The following is a 20,750-nucleotide window of genomic DNA, read 5'->3' as shown; positions in this document are numbered from 1 at the left end:
CACAACAAAAATGCAATAAAAATTAAATTAAATGCAAAAAGCGGTAAAGAAATCGCAAGGAGCGTGGGAGGGAGAAAGATCGTCCGTCAACACAGACAGGGGTGTCAAAAATGAAGGGGGAGAGGCCATTTTATAGGCAAAAATGGGTCTGCCGCCGGCGGCAGTCCGGCGGCATGTGCCGCCGTGGCCGGCGGCAGGTGCCGCCGTGCCGGTGGCAGGTGCCACGGTTACTTGGGTTTGTTTTTTTCACTCCGGAGGAGTTTTCGGGAGTTCCGGGTCTCCGAAAAATATTCCGGGACCTGTTCCGTGATCGTTGCGACATTCCGGACGTTTTAAGTACCATATTGGCATACTTTCGGTGAGTTTCCAAAATGGCCTCCGGTCCGGCCGGACTGTTTGCAGTCCGGCAAAACTGGCTCTTTGAGCCATGTAAGTCAAAGTTACTATAGATTGGGACGAACTAATTGGCATGGCGCTGTTGTAGGCCGGACTGTTTGCAGTCTGGGAAAACTGGCTTTTGAGCCTCAAAATTTGAGTATTCACAAATGTTTATCCTTCTGAGCATAGGTATAAAAATGTCAAATACTCATTATTTGCTATGTATATATTATAGGCATAAGAAAACCCTAATTTACTGTAGCAAAGTCAAACTAATTGGCATGGCACTGTTGCAGGCCGGACTGTTTGCAGTCTGGGAAAACTGGCTTTTGAGCCTCAAAATTTGAGTATTCACAGTTGCCCCCCACCGGCGACCATAAAAATGATTTATGGGAGTCGGTGGTTAGCTGAAACACAAATTTTGAAGGCGAAAATCGGACGCGTCTAGAAGACCCGCGCTTTAGCCATTTGCTTATAAATAGCTTGAATTTTTCATTTTCATTCATTCTAAGCTTTTCAAGTTACAAAGCTTTCTTCAAATTCTCTCAACCTTCAAGGCTTGAAGCTTCTTCTCTCCATGGCTTCTTCGGATCTCAGCGGTGAGGATTTTCTGGGTTCTCTAGGCATTTCTCTTGAAGAAGTCAATCTCATGGTGGATTCTGATACTCATGCCTCCGTAACTGGCATCTTCGCCCAGGTAAGCCCCTTTTTTGCTCCCCTTTGTTTGCATTTTTTTTTTGTTTTTTTTTTTTTTTTGAGCCTTGGATTGTACTAGGGATATTCGGGCCTTCGTGACCGGGTTATCAATTTGCGGACCTCCTTAGCCTGATTGTGAATTTTTGGGCCTCCGTGGCCGGATTGTAAACTTTCGGGCCTCTATGGCGTGAATGTGAATTGTTGGGCCTCTGTGGCCGAATTGTGAATTGTGGGCCTCTGTGGCCGAATTGTGATAATTTTTTGGCATACTGCTTTTATTAGTATGCATGCTAGGGTGAAACTAAGATATTATCCTTAGTAAGGAACCGAGGAATAACTCTTAGATTGCTTTACCGTTTTTAGGACCCTTATATCAAAGTGGATGTGGGTGAGACCTCCATGTCTGAAATCCCGCTCGAGATATTTGATCCTAAACATCCGATTGGGGCGATTATCAGTCCGTCCCATTTAGGTTACCTGAGGCACCAGGACATGGGCCGGATCAGTCACAAGGAGTTACTGTGTGCTTTGGCCGAGAGATGGTGGGACACTACCAATACTTTCCATTTTTCTTGGGGCGAGTTGACAATGACCCCTGTAGATTTTTCAGTGATTTCTGGAATCCCGTTTGGCACTCGACCGATCGAGTTATATGACGACTAGAGGACAGAGATTTCCTCTGACTAGATGGTGGAGCTGATCGGGATAGACTTGCCTCGGATCGTCGGGCCAAACTCTGCTACTCCGCCTTTGAGCGTCTCTAGACGCTGGCTATACCTTCAAGCCCCCAACACTTATGCTAAATACAGGCGGGGAGAGCTGACGGCTACTCAGGCAGCTAGGTTCACCTTGTTGCTGTTGTTTGCTTCGACTTTCTGGTCCAACAGGAAGGAGAGTTTTAACCCTTCTATCTTGAAGAGTTTAGAAAATCTCGCTCATCTCAAGGAGTACGACTGGGCCGGTGCTATTCTGAGCCGCATGTATGATGACATGTGTGATCTGAGTCGGGGCCATTGTAAACTCAGTGGGACTTACTACTTCTGGGAGGTAATGTAAAGGCTGTTCTCCCTTCTTTTTTTTTTTGTGTTTTTTTTTATTAACTTTCTTCTTTTTTTTTTTTTTTTTTTTTTTTTTTTTTTTTTTTGCAGTCTTAGGCATATGAGTATTTTCCTTTCACTCGCCCAGAGCAGGTTCATGCTGATCTCGGATTGGGGCTGGTACCTTTGGCTTGGAGATGGTACCGATCAAATCTTCATACTGTTCAACACAAGAAATCGCTAAAGGATTTGAGAGCCTTTTTTGATACTTGTAAATTGGAGCAGGTATGTGCTTAGTGATTCTCAAATATGTTGGATAAAAAGGATTTATTAACATAATTGCATTTTTCATAGGTGGAGATAGGGGCAATGATTTCCTGCCTGCAGAGCTGGATTCAAGCTAATCCCCAATTCCAGCGGTCGGATGCCTTGTCTCGGCGGAGGGTGGTCCTGTCGCACCCCGTCCTGAGGCGATATTACTTAGGTGAGAGAGTAAACATTCAAATAAGAGGCTGCCGCTCTATTCCTTATTCCCCTCCTGAAGACATGCGAGCGGGCAAACATATGACGTTGACCGACGCTCATACTGAGGGTATTCCGCATGTGGAGTTCATCCTGGAGGGAGATTATGATGAGTTCTGTAGAATTTTCCTGATGCAACCCATCGGATCCCGGCTTGATAGTTTCCAGAGATTGGCGCCTTCTCAGCCACTTGGCACTCGTTCTTCTCGGGCTTCGGGCCCCTCGACTAGGACTCTAAGGAGGAGGCCCACGATTGATCCCACTTTTTCCACCCCGGTCGAGGGTCCATCGCAGGCCGGGCCTAGCCGATCGGCCGGTCCTAGCCGATCGACCGGTCCTTCTAGGGCTCCCCGGGCTATTTTGGAGGCTACCGGGCCACTTCATTCAGACCTGGTCAATCTACGTCTGCCATACAGTATTCCTTACTATGTTCCTGACAGCCCTCCGTCTTTTCGAGAGGTTGGCCTGGAGATTGTGGATCATTCGACTCTTCCTTCCGAGGACATAACCGAGGTAAAACCTGATATATCTCTCATAAAAATGATTTATAAGAGATTTGATATTGACTCGTATCTTCCTTTGTATGATTTTCAGGTTCCTGTCGGGCTGCTCAATCAGATGATGGAGCTGATTCTTGGGATGCAGTAGGAACTAACTACGGCCTGGACTCAGATGGCCTTTGATGATCGAAGGGGGAGGAGGCCCCGTCGCTGAAGCCATGGTTGCTGGATTTTTATTTTCCTTTGTACTGAACTTTTACTGTACTTCTGTGCCGAATTCTGACTGTATTTCTGTACTGAATGTCATTCGTACCTGTAATTAGTTAGTACTGAAAATATGTATGCATGCTTAAAATGAAAATGGGGTTTCACCGTACTTTATTTTTTTGTTTGTTTATTTATTTACCTTCTCTTTCTCTCTCTTTTTTTTTTTTTTTTTTTTTTTTGTGGCCCCACTGTAGGTGGTCGCTGCCGCTGTTGTTTGGCGGTTGCTGCCGCCATCATTTAGCGGCACTTCGGCGGCTGCTGCCGCCATCGTTCGGCGCGTTTTTCTATAAAAACTAGTTTTTTGTCTGGTTCTTCACTCATCCTTTCTTTTCTCTCTTCTTCTTAATTTCAAAGAATGAATCCCTTTTTTACTCACAGCATGCACAGCTGGATTAGGAGTCTCTCCAAAGTCGAAAAGATCAACTTGGGGAGGTATGGTCTCTCTCCTATCGTTACTCTTAGGGGGGTAGTAATCGATTGGAACTTTTTATGGGCCTGCATCAGACTTTGGGACCCTGAGGCCCATGTGTTCCGGTTTGGAGCCATGATGGAGGAGATGTGTCCTCTTTTTGAAGAATTCTGTGTTATCATAGGGTGTGACCCCAATGCCCCTTTGGTCAGGCACGAGGTCAAGATTGGGTATGTTCGGTCGTTTGAAAGTCTATTTCAGTTCAGTCGACCACAAGCTAGGGCCATGATTGTTGGTGATCAGAAAGCAATTCTGCTGCCCCTGATTGATGAGTTTTCAGAGGTCCATTCAGACGACTCGAACCGGATGAGGCTGAGAATGCGGGCCTTGGTTTTTTGCTTATTGGCTGGTTTCTTGTTCAACAAGGATCCAGGTTTCGGGGATTTGCGACTTTGTCCCATGGTTCGGCAGATGGAGGATATGGGTTGCATAGGTGGTATTGTGCTGGCAGAAACTATTAGGAGCCTTGACAGAGCTGCTTTAGGCTTCGAGGATTGGACGGTTTCTCCTATTATTCTCCAGGTACTTCTCTTATTATCATTTTTTTTTTTGGTGTGTTCCTTTGTAATAGAAAGGATCCATTACTCAGGTTTGGTTAAAGGACCACCTCCAAGTGGTTGCTGCTCCTACTTCGTTGCCTTATAACCCTGTCCAGTATCGTATGCGGAGGATCTTGATAACCTACCCATCTGCCGATGCATGGACCTCATGGCTGATTGAATTGGGTCCAAATGAGGTGCTGTGGTTCGTATCCTGGTATGACATCACCCGCTTTATCCAGGTTAGCTTTCGCCATACCCAGGTTTACGTTTTAGGCCTTACACATTGTACCTGGTACTGCGCTTCGCGCGTTTTGAGGCAGATGGGGATAGATCAGACTGTTCCGATTATGGATGATCCTTTAGCTGATTCAGCCATCACTGCGGGAGTTACCCGAGCTGTCCTTAGGGCTTGGGTTAGGGACCATCATATGGTTAAGCCTTTACCTAATCCTGTTGGTATTCAGACTTCTCCTGAGTATCGAACCTGGTTCATGGCCGCTGTCTGGCCGATTGAAAGGCCAAGGAGGAAAGCACTGCTGAGCGCACTTGAAGGTTGGACTCAGGCTGACGCTGGTGAGGAGATTGTGTTGGCTTCTCGGACAGGCGAGATTGGAGAGAGTTCAATAGTTAGGGATGACTCGGAAGACGTTGCCCCACGGAGGCGACGAGCCACCTAGACTTCTTATAGGCTTTTGGACTTTTGGTGTTTTGGCTTTGTTTTGACTCTTTGTTTGGGACTTTGGCATTGGATTTTGGATGTTATTGTTTTTTTTTTTTTTTTTTTGGACTTGGATTTTCATTATTTATTATTATTTTTTTTTTGGTTTCTTTGGCTTTCTGCTTAACTTTAAATTGTTTGACTTTATTGCTTTTAATTGGGCACGTCATTCGTCTTTTAAGCTTTCCAAGCATTTTCCAACTTTATTTATTCAAGCTCTGATTTTTGCCTAAGCCGCCCTCTCGGGTTTTCAACTTAGCGAGCTACCCATTTTTGTCTAAGCAGCCCTTTTCGGGTTTTCAACTTAGCGGGCCTCGACTTTTGCCTAAGCCGCCCTTCCGGGTTTTCGACTTAGCGGGTTTTTTTTATTATTTATTATTTTTTATTTATCTATTATTTTTTTTTGTTGGCAAAGAAGAAGGATTATGGAATGATTTTCATTAATGTTTAGACCGTACCCAATGAGGGTTGCCTACATATCTCCGATGCATAATTTCTTTTTTCCAAAGAGAATCAGGTCTAATGTAGTTCATTTTACATTATGCAATGCTTGTCACATAAAATATCTTTTTAACTGATCTAAATTACACGGATTTGTGAATTCCAAACCATCTAAATCAGTCAAGATGACGGCTCCGCCGGACAATATTTTCTTCAACACATAGGGTCCAGCCCAATGAGGACGAAACTTCCCACATGGGTCTACGATTGGCTGTCTAATCTCTTTCAGGACCAAACAACCTTCTTCCAGTTTCCGGTCTTTGACTTTCTTATTAAAATGCCGTGCCATTCTTCTCTGGTAGACTTGAGTTTGGTGGATTGCTTGCAGTCGCTTTTCGTCCATACTCAAGAGCTACAGGTGATAATTCTTAGTCCAGTCTGCTTCGCTGATCTGGCTTTCCTGGATAATTCTTGCCGACTGAACTTCCAGCTCAATAGGCAACACTGCTTCCATGCCATATATCAAAGAATACGGAGTTGCTCCGGTGGGCGTTATAATTGAAGTCCTATATCCCCATAAGGCATTCGGTAACTGTTCGTGCCAAGCTTTGTGCTTTTTAATCGTCTTCTGCAAAATGACTTTTATAGCCTTATTTGCAGCTTCTACAGCCCCGTTTGTTTGTGGACGATAGGGTGAGGACTTATGATGTTGGATTCTTGTTTCTTTCAACAAATTAGAAAATTCACTCTGAAAGTGAGACCCATTATCCGTGATGATCTCGAATGGTGTTCCGTACCGACAAAGGATGTTAGTGCGGACAAACTGTGCTGCCTTCTTAGCATTTAAAACTGAATAAGGGGCTACCTCGATCCACTTGGTGAAATAATCTAAGCAACCAGGATGAATTGATGGCCGTTAGAGGCCTTCGGGTGGATTTTTCCAATTACGTCTATGCCCCAAGTTGCGAAAGGCCATGGTGAAGCAATAGGGTTCAAATTGACCGAAGGCTGTCTTTGCAGCTTAGCAAAAATTTGACATTCGTGACACTTCTGCGCGTGCCTCACGCAATTTGCATTCATGGTTGACCAATAATAACCTAGGTTCACGATTTTTTAAGCCAAGGCTATCCCGTGCATGTGTGGACCAGACTCCCCATTATGTAGGGAATCCATGATGGTTTGAGCTTCTTCCTCATCAACGCATCTTAGGTGCAGGCCGCTCCAACTTCTCTTGTACAGAACCCCCCCAGTAAGGAAATATCCGGATGCTAACTGTCTCAATGTCCGTTGATCAGTCTTGGTGGATCCCTCCGGGTAAGCTTCATTCTGAAGATAATTCTGTATATCCCAGTACCAGGGCTTGTCATCAACCAAATTCATGATATGTGCTGGCTATTTCTGTAGCCGCACTGTCAAAGGTCGAATGACTCGGTCTCCTTCTACATTGACCATAGAGGCTAAAGTAGCTAGAGCATCTGCGAACTGATTTTTGGCTCGCGGCAAGTAGTGGAAGGATAAATCCTCAAATTGCTGAGCCAATTCGTCCAAGCGTTGTAGGTAAGGAACCAAACGCTCTTCTTTAATTTTCCATTTCCTTAAAGCTTGGGAGACTATTAAGTTGGAATCTCCGAAAACCTTGAGGACTTTTATCTCTTTTTCTAGGGCTGCTTCTAACCCCTTTATGCAAGCTTCATACTCGGCTTCATTGTTAGTGCAGTCGAAATCTAACTTGACTGCGATTGGGATGTATTCTCCACAGGGGGTTTTGAATACGACTCCAACCCCATTTCCATGGTAGTTCGAAGCTCCATCGAAGTACATTTCCCAGACTTCACTTTCCAGGTTCACCACGTCTTCATCGGGAAATTCTACCTCCGGCATTTGATCTTCGACTGGTAATTCTGCTAGTTGGTCAGCCAAGGCTCCACCTTTCACTGCCTTCCGTTGTACAAATTTTAAATCATAGGCTGCGAGCACTGACACCCACTTAGCCATTTTGCTATCGAGAACCGGCCTCTCCATAAGGAATTTCAAGGGTTTCGATTCAGAAATAACATAGGTGGTGTAGGACGAGAGATAGTGCTGCAGGTTTGTACACGCCCATACTAGAGCCAAACACAACTTCTCTATCTTATTGTATTTTAGCTCGTAGTCTAGCATCCTTTTGCTGAGGTAATACACGGCATTTTCTACCCTTGTATCTTCTGCTTGTTGGGCTAGCATTGCACCCATCGCTTCTTCTGTCACTGATAGGTACAATAGCAAAGGCTTTCCTAGCCTTGGTGGCTGTAACACTGGCGGGGATAACAGATATTGCTTGACTTGGTCAAAAGCTTTCTGACAATCCTCATTCCATTTGATGGCTACTCCTTTCCTGAGCAATTTGAAAATCGGACCACAAGTATCGGCCAATTGATTTATGAACCGGCTGATGTACTGTAGCCTTCCCAAGAAACCTCGAACTTCCTTTTCCGTTCTCGGTGCTGGCATTTCCAGAATGGCTTTGGCTTTTGAAGGGTCAATTTCTATGCCCTTTCGGCTGACCATATGCCCCAGAAACACTCCGGATGTAGCTCCAAACAGACACTTTGCCGGGTTGAGCTTTAAATTATACTTTCGAAGTCTAAGGAAGAACTTCTCAAGTGCTATTGTATGCTCTTTAGCTGTTTTTGATTTAACAACCATATCGTCCACGTACACTTCTACTTCTTCATAAATCATGTCATGGAAGATGGCTGTCGCCATTCTTTGATAGGTTGCCCCGGCATTTTTGAGCCCAAAAGGCATAACTCTGTAGCAGTAGGTTCCCCATTCCGTGATGAATGCCGTTTTCTCTTTGTCTGGCACATGCATCATTATTTGATTGTATCCGACAGCAAGATCGGTCAAGGAGACCATCTCGTGTCCCGCCATTCGGTCCACTAACAAGTCAATATGCGGCAGGGGGAAGTCGTCCTTCGGACATGCCTTATTCAAATCCCGATAGTCCACACACATTCTGACTTTGCCATCTTTCTTCGGCACCGGCACAATATTTGCTAACCATGTTGGGTAAGCAATGGGTTCTATGAACTTATTCTCCAATTGCTTGGCTACCTCCTCCTTGATTTTCAAGGACCATTCTGTTTTTAGCCTTCTTAGCTTCTGTTTCATTGGCTTAGCCTCAGGGTATACTAGAATCTTATGCACCACTATTGCTGGGTCAATTCCCGTGATGTCACTTGCCTTCCACATGAAGCAATCGGCAAACTTCTTTAAGCATTCACTGACTTGTTCCCTGTTCACACAGTCAGATGCAATGTATGTATGTTCATTTTCTTTTTTGCCAATTATTATTTTTTCTTTATCATTTTTCATTTCATTTATTTCTTTTTCATTATTTTTGCTTGGAAATGCTTGGAAAGATAGACATGCGGGGTAGTCAATAATTTGCAAGCCTTTATTGATAATGACAGAATCGTCTTCAAAAATTACATCAAATTTGAAATCTGGATTTTCAAAATCCGACACAGACGACTTAAGACTAGAACTGGACTCTGACTCGGTTTCATACTCGGGGTCAGACTCGGACTCAATACAGGACTTGATCACATATTTTGATTCTAGGTTGGACTCGGGAGGGGGTGTATCAGTAGTGCGCTCCTCCTCGGCATATCAATTGGTGAGAGGTCCTTCATTTGGCTTGATCAGGCTCAGTAAATCTTGGTCCCCATCATTTCCTGTAATGACTGCAATCTCATCAAAGAGACTAGGCTGCATGAAGTCTTCCACTTCCATTTCAGTCACTATTTCGGGCTCGTTACCCCAGACATCAGAGAATATTTCTAACCCAGGTAGCATCTTCTTAGCAGCCGGGCAGTAAAACGGTTCTTGGAAGCTACGATAAGGAATCGTCTCTCCCGATTTGCAGAAGTAACTGTTTAAAGTCAAAAAGTGTGATGGCATCTGGATGTTTTTCTTCTTTCCTCTTCTGGTCTTCTCAGCACGGTCTTCGTCAGTAGGCTGATAACCCAGCCCAAAAGTCCCTTCATTCACCGGACACTCTCATGCTTGTAGCGTAGGGTAGGTCTTCCCGGACCTTGCCATATTCATTCCCGGCAGGTAGGACATCTTTAGCATCAAAGGAACTATGCAGTTTATTTGCACCGTCCCGAAATCAAAGAGAATTCGGGAGTTCGCAGCCTTTCCTTCTATGAACTGCACAGTGTCATATTCAAATCCCGAGAGGGGAAAATTGGCATTTTCGGGGTTGACCTCAAAGAGAGGCTGGCCCTTGGGTTTCTTGAGTTGACTGTAATCATCTCCTTGAACCGTTATAATCTTACCCTCGTAGGGGAATTTGACCTTTTGGTGCAAAGAGGAAGGTACTGCTTTGGTGTGGTGTATCCATGGCCGCCCTAACAGCAGGTTGAAACTGGTGGGCACATCAATGACTTGGAACGGTACCTCCATTATGGCTGGCCCAATCACTAATTTTAGTGTAACAACCCCCAATACTTCTCTCCGGGTGCTGTCATATGCTTTCACTATCTGGTCGGACGGAATGAAATCTGTTTCTTCCAATCCCAGGCAGCTGGCCACCTTTAGTGGGCAAACGTTCAGTGCTGACCCATTATCAATGAGAACCATGGGCACAGTTTTGTCTCTGGTTTGAACAGTGATGTAAAGGGCATCGTTGTGACTGTCTCCCTCCTTGGGTAAGTCATCCTCAGAAAATCCGATGCTTTGCACCTTCGATGATTGGGTGAGGGTGGATACCAACATTTCAGGGCTGACTTCCACCGATGTTTGAAGTTGACTCAAAGCCTTGCAAAGAGCTTGGCGATGAGGAAAGGATGATGCTAGAAGTTCCCAAATCGAAACCCTAGCTTGTGTCTTTTTCAACTGCGAGAGCACTGGGTCTTCCTTTGGTTCATCAGTCCTTTGGTAAGGGTTATGCAAGACTTTGTCCAAGACTAATGGTTCATATTGTCTCCCGCTCCTGGTTATAGCGTCGAGTTCCTCAGTTAGGTCATTCAGGTCTAGGACACAGATTTCGTTCATTCCTAGGAATAGGTCGAAAGGATCGATCAATTCTTGGTCAGAACTAATAGCATTTACCCCATGATTTGGTAAGGGATTAGTGCTAATGTTTGGTTTACTTCTCGGAATAATTGAACCATTATCTACCAAGTCCTGGATGCGGTTCTTAAGCGTCCAGCACGCTTCAGTCTTATGCCCATGTGCTTGGTGGTACTCACAGTATTCATTGGCTTTGAAATTCCTTGGTAAGGGGTTGGGTGGTGGTCTTGCCTCCAAAGGTTTGATGTAGTTTGCTTTGACAGCTTCTCGGAATACCAAAAGGATTGGCATCCCGAGATCAGTGTATGTTCTTCTTGACTGACTGCCATTTCGCATGTTTCCCATGTTTCCCACACGTAAAGGATTCGTGGGGGTGATGCTTGCCACTTCGTGGACTTTTCCGGGCTGGCTAGGTTTTTTGTATCTCGAGGTCCCCGGGTCTTCTTTCAATTGTCCCATTTGAAGTAAATCTTCTACCTTCGTAGCAGTGGCAATGAGCGACTGGAACGATGGTAGGTATTGAGTTTGTAATTGGTGTTGGTAGACAGGCTGTAGGTTCTTTATTATTATGTCCACCTGTTCTTGCTCAGAAGGTCGGTTAATCATTTGGGCGGCCTTGGCTCTCCACCTCGTAAGGAACGAGGAGAAAGGTTCATTGTTCCTTTGTTTAGTGGTTTCTAGCTCCCTTCGGGTTACATCCACTTCCATATTGTAGTGATACTGTGAGTTGAATGCATTACAGATGTCCTCCCAAGTCTTCATCTTAGACCGGTCTAGACTGACAAACCATCTTAATGCAGCACCGGTGAGAGATTGTTGGAACAACTGAGCAAGGAGCTCGCTGCTCAATCCAAATGGGTTAAGGGCACCCACATACATTTTCAAGTGAGTTTTAGGACAAGTAGTTCCATCAAATTTGTCCATGTTTGGCATTTTGAACTTGGTTGGTAGTCTTGCTTCGGGGAACAGAGACAAGGAGTCCATGTCCACCACTTCTTTGTGTGTCTTAAGGGCAGTAACAGATCTTTCTAACAATTCCAGTTTTTCTCTCATTTTCTGAGCTTCCAACTCAGAAGCAGTTTTGGAGGGCATGTCTTCCAAGTTAGGGATAGGGTTTGAGGATGCAGATGCAGCACCAGGTCCTTGATTGGAGGCAACATTACCATTTCCCCCAACTGGAGCCCCATTTCCATTACTACCGCCTAGTTCAGCTAATAGGGCAATTCTTTGGGCAGCCAATGCCTCATTCATTTTAGCTTCCATTCTGGCTTCCATTTGTTCTATGAGGTTTTGGATGTCAGACAATGATGCCATTGGTGTAGTTGAAGTTGATGAGGTCGGTGATAGCACAGTAGGTGTAGTTGACACTTGAACAGGGGGTACCTGTAAGTATGAGGGTAACTGGATTAAGGGTATAGTAGTATCAGGGTAGCTGATATGAGAGAGAATGACTCTTTGTCCAACTGTGCATGATCAAAGGAAATATTTTTTTTTTTTGTGTTCTCCATGTGTTTACCCAATGCTCATGATATGTCGTGAATGCATAACAACACATCATAATCTGTTTTAATGAGATGCTTCATATCACGGGGTGCATACAGCCCTAAAGGATAGGTTCTATAGGCTATGACACAAATAGAGGATCGGCTTATTAAGGGACCCTTGAACCTTGAGTATGGATATACCTAACCACATGTGAAACAAGGAGTTTCGCGTGGGTCCAACGGTACGCATACCCATGTGCCACCCCCAAAAGGATTAGGGATGGTTTGCGGTAACAGGGAGGACGCTTTGGCTGTCCGTCGACATAATCAAAGAGACCTGCCGATCAGCGCTACTTGCTATCCAGACTCAGAAGTTTGAACAGAAAGAGAAGAAATTCATTTGAAGTTCATTTCTTTTATGCAATGGAGAAAAGGATTCTCAATCGTGCAAATAAATCAACAAGTTTTAATGTCTTAATCACATTAATTAAGTCCGGATTTCCATATCAAGCATTGTTAAGGAAAGAACACTTGATTCATATTAGGGTACCCTGCAAAACAAAGCATAATAAAATAATACCTTAAAGAAAGGCCGGTTAGTTTTCACAACAATTGTAGTCCACTTTTATGCAAAATGATTACATATATTCCCCAGCAGAGTCGCCAAACTGTGAACCCCTACCCCAAATGTCATAGGCATATGAATGCATATGACTAAAGGAAGAAATGCACGTGAATGTATGAGTCGCCACCTTGTTTAATTATTTTAGGGTAAACTAGGAAAAAACCCTAAGTGACTCCAATTTTAATTAACCTAAGTCTAGGCTAATTATCGCAATGTTTAAGGCATGGTTTGCAAAGCCGAGATGGATCCCGAGACTATGTCATGCTGATAAACTAACCGATGAATGAATGCTTTGCAAGGTGAATGATGGATTAATGAAATGTTTGAGTGATTTTGATGATTTCGACTTGCCGCCCGGGGTGAAATCCCGAACGTGCCTACGTACTTCCGTTTGAATGGAAGATCAAAGTCAACGTAGTTCGATAGGCCTTGTTTCAAGGGCTTTGAAGGAGTATGCTTAATGCATGAGTGTGTGTATGCTTCATGCATGTTTGTTTAGGCATTTTGCCAAAGGATCGATTGATTCGATTAGGCGTTCGTCGCCAAAAATGTTGGTTTTAAGGCATTTGTGCCAAAAATGGTTGTCGGGCGATTTGTCGCCAAAGTCGTTGATTTTAAGGCTCTTAGCCAAAATGGTTGATTTAGGCAATCTGTTTGCCAAAATGATGTGATTGGGCGATTGTCGCCAAAATGATTGATTTTAAGGCTTTTAGCCAAAATATATTGATTTAGGCAATCTGTTTGCCAAAAGTGTTGATTGGGCGATTGTCGCCAAAATGATTGATTTTAAGGCCTTTGGCCAAAAGGTGTTGATTTAAGCAATTCGTTTGCTAAAATGTGTAATTTAGGCGATTGTCGCCAAAATGGTTGATTTTAGGGCCTTTGGCCGAAATGTGTTGTTTTAGGCAATTAGTTTGCCAAAATGTGCGATTTAGGCTTTAATGCCACGATTATTAATTAATCGGGCGTTCGAGCTTAATCATAATTTATTGTCGAAACGTGATTGATTAAGGCTTTTAGCCACAATTATTGATTAATTGGACTTAAGCCGGATTTGTTGATAATAAGGCAGTTGAACCGTAGTTATTAATTAACTAGGCTCTTTAGCCAAAATTGTCGGATTTAAGCTTATTACCACGATTATTAATTAACCGGGCGTTTAGCTTAAATTCATTTACTTGAGGCAATTTTGTTTGCCTAATGATGACATGGATGCATTTATGCAGTTGTAGAATTATTAGGAGTAGAAGAGAAGCATGCATGAAGTGCTAAAATTAAATAGGCAGAGTTTCGTTTACGTACCTGATTTAATCGGAAACCGCTTCTTAACTCCAGATTAAGCTCCTCGCTTGGGAATTAATTAATTTTAATTTGTTTAATTTTAGTGTTCAAATATCACAATAAAAATGCAATAAAAATTAAATTAAATGCAAAAAGCGGTAAAGAAATCGCAAGGAGCGTGGGAGGGAGAAAGATCGTCCGTCAACACAGACAGGGGTGTCAAAAATGAAGGGGGAGAGGCCATTTTATAGGCAAAAATGGGTCGCCAGCGGCAGGTGCCGCCATGCCGGTGGCAGGTGCCACGGTTACTTGGGTTTTTTTTCACTCCGGAGGAGTTTTTGGGAGTTCCGGGTCTCCGAAAAATATTCTGGGACATGTTCCGTGATCGTTGCGACATTCTGGACGTTTTAAGTACCATATTGGCATACTTTCGGTGAGTTTCCAAAATGGCCTCCGGTCCGGCCGGACTGTTTGCAGTCCGGCAAAACTGGCTCTTTGAGCCATGTAAGTCAAAGTTACTGTAGATTGGGACGAACTAATTGGCATGACACTGTTGCAGGCCGGACTGTTTGCAGTTTGGGAAAACTGGCTTTTGAGCCTCAAAATTTGAGTATTCACAAATGTTTATCCTTCTGAGCATAGGTATAAAAATGTCAAATACTCATTATTTGCTATGTATATATTATAGACATAAGAAAACCCTAGTTTGTTTTTTTTTGACTGGGAAGCTCCCCTACATGTCCTTTTTCCGATTGTGATGTTTTTATCATGATACAGGTCTTGAAAAAATTTGGGACGTAAAGCCATTGGTTAATGGCAAATATATTATCAGCGTTTTGCAGCTTAAATCAGGAGGACCTCTTGTTCGGGAATGGGTAAGGCATTCGTTCTTTCCCATAGTTGAGAGCTACTATAAAATTTCTTGATTCTAATTTATTTCCTCTTTGCAGCAACAAAAATTGCTAGCTTGGCAACTTGCCCATCCCACAGGAACTGCAGAAGAATGCCTTGATTGGATGAATGAAACGCATTTAAAGCGCACCAAAATGGCGTAAACATCAATCTAATTCAATCTCTATTTAATATAAGACCTCATCTAATCTGACTGGAAGTTGCTTTTGCACGTTCCCCTGAGTTCCCATGAACATTCATGTAGCTTTGGGTAATAGACTGATGGAGAAATGATGGAAGATGATAGGTGTTAGTCTTATAGTGTTTTTAATATAGTTTGTGTTAGGAATTTTAGTAGTTTTAATTACTTTAATTAATTTTTATTTAGTTTTATTTATGTTTTTACTCAAAGCTTCGTTGAATCATAATCCACTTGATCTTAAAGAAATTTGCAGGATTTTGAAATAGAAAACAGCAAAATAAAGCAAAATGCTCAGGCTCTAGCACGCCCTGCCAGTGCACATTAGCACGCCCGTGCTGAACTTAAGGAAAATTAAGTGGAGACTCAGACTCTAGCACGCCCAGACCGTGCTAAGAGGCACGCCCATGCCTAAGAGGATCTTAGGGCGTGCTTATGCATTTTATCCTAGAAAGTCAGAGCGTAGCACGCCCTAGCCGTGCCATGGGGCACGCCCGTGCCACAAATTCATCTCTGGACGTGTCGCGGAGCACGACTCGTGCTGAACCACCTTTAGACTCAGACTCTGGCATGCCCTTCCTGTGCAAAACAACACGCCCGTGCTACGTATTAGGTACTGTCTTGAATCAAGAACGCCAGCCCGTTGCTATAAATTACATGGGCCCACCTCAAATATTTTCCTGACGTACAAATCAAGACCTATTCCTATTTAGGGAGATGAAAGAGTCTTAATTGAGAAGAAATCTAAAGCTTAAACAGTTTGCTATTTCCAAAAAGATTTCGTACTTAATAAGAATTCTATTTCCTAAACGGAGTTGGATTTTCTCCCAAGAAGTCTATATAAAGAGAGGAGCCATTCATTGTAAGGCATCTCCGGTCTTTAACAATTCTTGTTCCATTGTTTCTTTTCTCTCTCAAAGACTTCAAGCATTTAAGATTTGTGCCAAGATTCAAGGAAGCTGTCCACATTATCTGTTGCCTAGTTTTTATCTCTAAACTCTTAATCTTGTTTTACTTTTCATTATTCACATTGATTATGAAATTTTATTCAAGTATTATTGAGTTTTGTTTAATTACTATGTCGAACTAAATTCTCATACTAGGGATTTGATGTAGCTTGAATTCTTTTCTAATTTATAATATTAGATTTGTTTTTCTTTATTCAAGTTTAATTTATTATTGAACTTAATGCTTCCAGGCAGAGTTTTTCCCTAGATTGATTTATTTCATTAATCACTACCGGGAGAAGGGTTTTTGATATGAAAAGGGTAATAAATTACATGAGAATAATAACTTGATGCGGAAGCTATATGGTTTGACTCATGGGGGGTTTTCATAAGTTAATGACCTTAGGTTATGAATTCACAAAACTTAATGATTTAATTCATGTTTGATTTCGCTATTGGAAGATAGGTAATTAGATTGGATTAAAATAGCTAACAAAACATTGAGAGAGCTTGTTAGTGATTTTAGGATTGTTTCCCCAACTTGAACAATTAATGTTGATTAACAAACTAATAAAATAAATTGGATAAAGTTAAGAGAAATCAAAATCTCTAGTTGCTTTAAATCCTTGATTTCTTTCCTTCAAATACTGTTGCTTAATTTATTTTTCTTCTCTTTTAATTATTTATTTTAAATTTCTTACAATAATTCCCCTTTATTGCTGTTTAAATAATAATAGGTTAACATAATTTTAGTACTTCATATACAATTCCTGTGGAGACGATACTCTACTCATTCTATATTACTTGCTGCGATTTCATACTCTTGCGAAAATCACTGTCAAGTTTTTGGCGCCGTTGCCAGGGATTGACGTTATTAATATCAATAATAATTACCCTATTATTAATTTAGAAATTTATTCTTCTTTTGTTCTATTTAATTTTTCTTTTAAATAATTATTTCAGGTGTTTATGCAAAGAAGATCAGGTAGGACGGAACCCCTAATCTTTGATCCAGAAATTGAAAAGACTTGTCGTAGGAACAACGCTGCTAGGAGAGCACGTGAAAGCAAGCCTGAACAGCAAACAGACATGGACGATCAACCTAGAAAACAGACCTCAACCTCATGTCCGCACCTTGCGAGATTACACAACACCCTCTCTTAATGGAACAACCTCGAGTATCACTAGACCTAGGGTGGAAGCCAATAATTTTGAAATTAAACTTGCAATTATCCAAATGCTTTTCACCTCAATTCAATTTGGAGGTTTACCTAGTGAAGATCCTAATGCCCATATCACAAATGTCCTGGAGATTTGCGATACCTTCAAACAAAATGGTGTTTCCGAGGATGGCATAAAGCTAAGACTCTTCCCTTTCACTCTTAGGGACAAAGCACGATCTTGGTTACAATCGTGCCCTGCTGGAAGTTTTACAACATGGGAGGCATTAGCCCAATAATTTTTAGCAAAATTCTTTCCATCTTCAAACACCACAAAATTGCGCAATGAGATAATGACCTTTGTCCACTATGATCAAGAGAGTTTGTACGAAGCTTGGGAAATATTCAAGGACTTATTGAGAAAGTGCCCACATCATAGTTTGCCTAAGTGGTTACAAGTACAAACTTTCTATAATGTGTTATCTCCTAACATTAAAATCGCTCTAGATGCAGCTGCAGGTGGATCTTTTGAAAGAAAAGAAATTGATGAGGCATACGACCTAATAGAAGAGATGGCAAGCAATAGTCATTACCAAAATAGTTCTGAAAGAAAGAAGTCTGCAAGAGTCTATGAAATAGTTACCATTACAGCACTCAATGCCAAGGTAGATAATATGGTAAGAAAATTGGACTTATTGACTAGTAACCCTGTCAACTCCATTATGCAAGTTTGTGACAGTGTAATGGGCAACATGGGATTGGAGAATGCATGCTAGACTCTTTAAATCCGCAAACTTTGGAACAAGTAAACTATGTGATGAATCAAGGAAGGAAGAATTACCTATACTCTATCTAATTCTTATGATAACAGATTGAGGAATCACCTTAATCTTTCGTATGGGAATCCAAACAACGCTTTGAACGCACCACCAGGTTTTATACCTTAAGAGAAAAAATCGCACATGATGGCACATGGACTTTCTAAATCGCACATGGACTTCATGAACGAAACCAGAGAAAACAACAAAATTCAGCAAGCTGCGATAAGAAACTTGGAGATTTAGCTAGGACAGTTTGCAAACATGATGGCATCCCGACCTCAAGGTACGTTACCTAGTAATATCGAAAAGAAAAAGCACAAGATGATAAAAGCTTCCTCAAATTTCTTGATGTCTTCAAAAAGCTTCAAATCAACATTCTTTTTGCTGAAGCTCTCGCTCAAATGCCTAGCTATGCAAAATTTCTAAAAGACATCTTGAGCAAGAAACGAAAAATTGATGAATAAGGAACGGTAATGTTAACTGAGGAGTGTAGTGCAATTATTCAAAATAAATTGCCTCCAAAGTTAAAAGATCCAGGAAGTTTTTCTATCCCTTATAATATTGGTAATCTTGATTTTGAAAAAGCTTTAGCAGATTTAGGTGCTAGCATTAACCTTATGTCTTATGAAGTTTTTAAGATGCTAGGGATGGGAGAGCTAAAACCAACAAGGATGTCTCTACAATTGGCAGATCGATGAATCAAATATCCAAGAGGAATTGTAGAAGATGTGCTCGTAAAGGTAGGTACATTTATCTTCCCTATTGATTTTGTTATTCCTGACATTGATGAAGATAGAGAAGGATCCTTAATCCTTGGAAGACCCTTTCTTACAACTACAAGAGCATTGATTGATGTATATGAGGGCAAATTAACTTTGAGGGTTGGTCAAGAAGAAATTGTTTTTGATGTTCTTAAATCTTGTAAACTTCCTATGGATTATAATGACTGCTTTAGGATTGATGTTGTTGATGAATGTGTGGAAGACACTTTGCATATTAAGACTAAAGATGACATTAATAATTCAAGCATCATGGATGAGAAAGAAAGTGAACCACCAAAGCAAAAACTGAAACAACTTCCATCTCATTTAAAACATGCATTCTTAAGTGAAAATAATTCTTTTCCTGTTATTATTTCTTCTCACTTAACACTTGATCAAGAGGAAAGGTTGTAGGTTCTTTGAAAACATAAGAAAGCTCTAGGGTGGTCAATTTCAGATATACAGGGAATTAGCCCAAGTGTATGCATGCACAAGATCCTGATGGAGGAAGACTATAAACCTTCAATTGAGCATCAAAGAAGATTGAATCCAAATATGAAAGAGATAGTCAAGACTGAGATCATAAAGCTTTTGGATGCCGACATTATCTATCCAATTTTCGATAGCTGTTGGGTAAGTCTTGTTCAAGTTGTTCCAAAGAAGGGAGGTATGACAGTTGTCTCTAACAAAAACAATGAGTTAATTCCCACTCGAACAGTCACAGGTTGGCACGTGCGCATTGATTATATGAAGTTGAACAAAGCGACATGCAAAGATCACTTCCGTTTACCCTTTATTGATCAAATGCTTGAAAGACTTGCAGTTTATCCCAACTATTATTTTTTGGATGGTTATTCAGGATACTTCCAAATACCTATTGCTCCGGAAGATCAAGAGAAAACCACTTTCACTTGCCCTTATGGTACCTTTGCTCATAGGAGAATGCCTTTTGGATTGTACAATGCTCCTACAACTTTTCAGAGATGCATGATGTCCATATTCTCTGACATGGTTGAAAAATTTATTGAAATATTTATGGATGATTTTTCTGTGTTTGGTTTCTCTTTTGATGCTTGTCTTTATAACCTGTCTTTATAACCTATCTTTAGTAATGCAGCGATGCGAGGACACTAACCTTGTTTTGAATTGGGAAAAATGTCATTTTATGGTTAGTGAAGGTATTGTTTTAGGGCATAAAATCTCATAAAAAGGGATTGAAGTGGATAAAGCCAAAATGTAGGTAATTGAAAAGCAACCTCCTCCAAATTCAGTGAGAGGAGTAAAGAGCTTTCTTGGCCATACAAGATTTTAAAGGAGATTTATCAAAGACTTCTCCAAAATCATAAAACCTCTTTGTAATTTATTAGTTAAAGATGTCCCTTTTGATTTTGACAAAGAGTGCTTGAATGCTTTTAACATGTTAAAGAAACAGTTGATTTCAGCTCCCATCATTGCTACACCAGATTGGACTCTTCCCTTTGAACTTATGTGTGATGCTAGTGATCATGCTGTTGGAGCTATTCTTGGGCAAAGAAAGGAAAAGAAGTTGCACGTCATTTATTATGCTAGTCACACATTGAATGATGCACAATCAAATTATTCCACCACTGAAAAAGAACTTCTAGGTATTGTTTTTGCTTTTGATAAATTTAGGGCTTATTTGATTGGAGCTAAAACAATAGTTTAGACTGATCACTCTGCCATTAAGTATTTATTAGAAAAGAAAGATGCAAAGCCTAGATTAATTCGCTGGGTTCTTCTTTTGCAGGAATTTGATCTAGAAATTTACGATAAAAAAGGAACCGAGAACCTCATAGCAGACCACCTATCCAGGCTCGAGTTGGGGGAAGAAGAGCAAATAGAATTACAAATCAATGTAGACTTCCCCCATGAACATGTTCTCCTCTTAGCAAAAAAACAAGCTCCATGGTATGCCAATATAGTTAACTA

The 20,750-nt window shown here is 41.5% G+C and overlaps 1 non-coding gene and 1 pseudogene across 1 annotated transcript; one reads left to right on the top strand and one right to left on the bottom strand.

The window, feature by feature from the left end:
- Positions 1-19,898, top strand: part of LOC149493775 (uncharacterized) — a 77,931-nt pseudogene extending 58,033 nt beyond the window's left edge.
- On the bottom strand, positions 17,554-17,660 carry LOC149493776 (small nucleolar RNA R71). Its single transcript, XR_016322754.1, has one exon. It is a non-coding gene; the product is annotated as a small nucleolar RNA R71 (small nucleolar RNA).
- Positions 19,899-20,750: the final 852 nt, after the last annotated feature.

The sequence above is a fragment of the Jatropha curcas genome, chromosome 9, assembly GCF_041381405.1.
Source record: "Jatropha curcas cultivar XTBG-Jc1 chromosome 9, XTBG_Jcur_1.0, whole genome shotgun sequence".
NCBI classification, from domain to species: domain Eukaryota; kingdom Viridiplantae; phylum Streptophyta; class Magnoliopsida; order Malpighiales; family Euphorbiaceae; genus Jatropha; species Jatropha curcas.
This window is presented reverse-complemented; position numbering and strand designations above follow the sequence as displayed.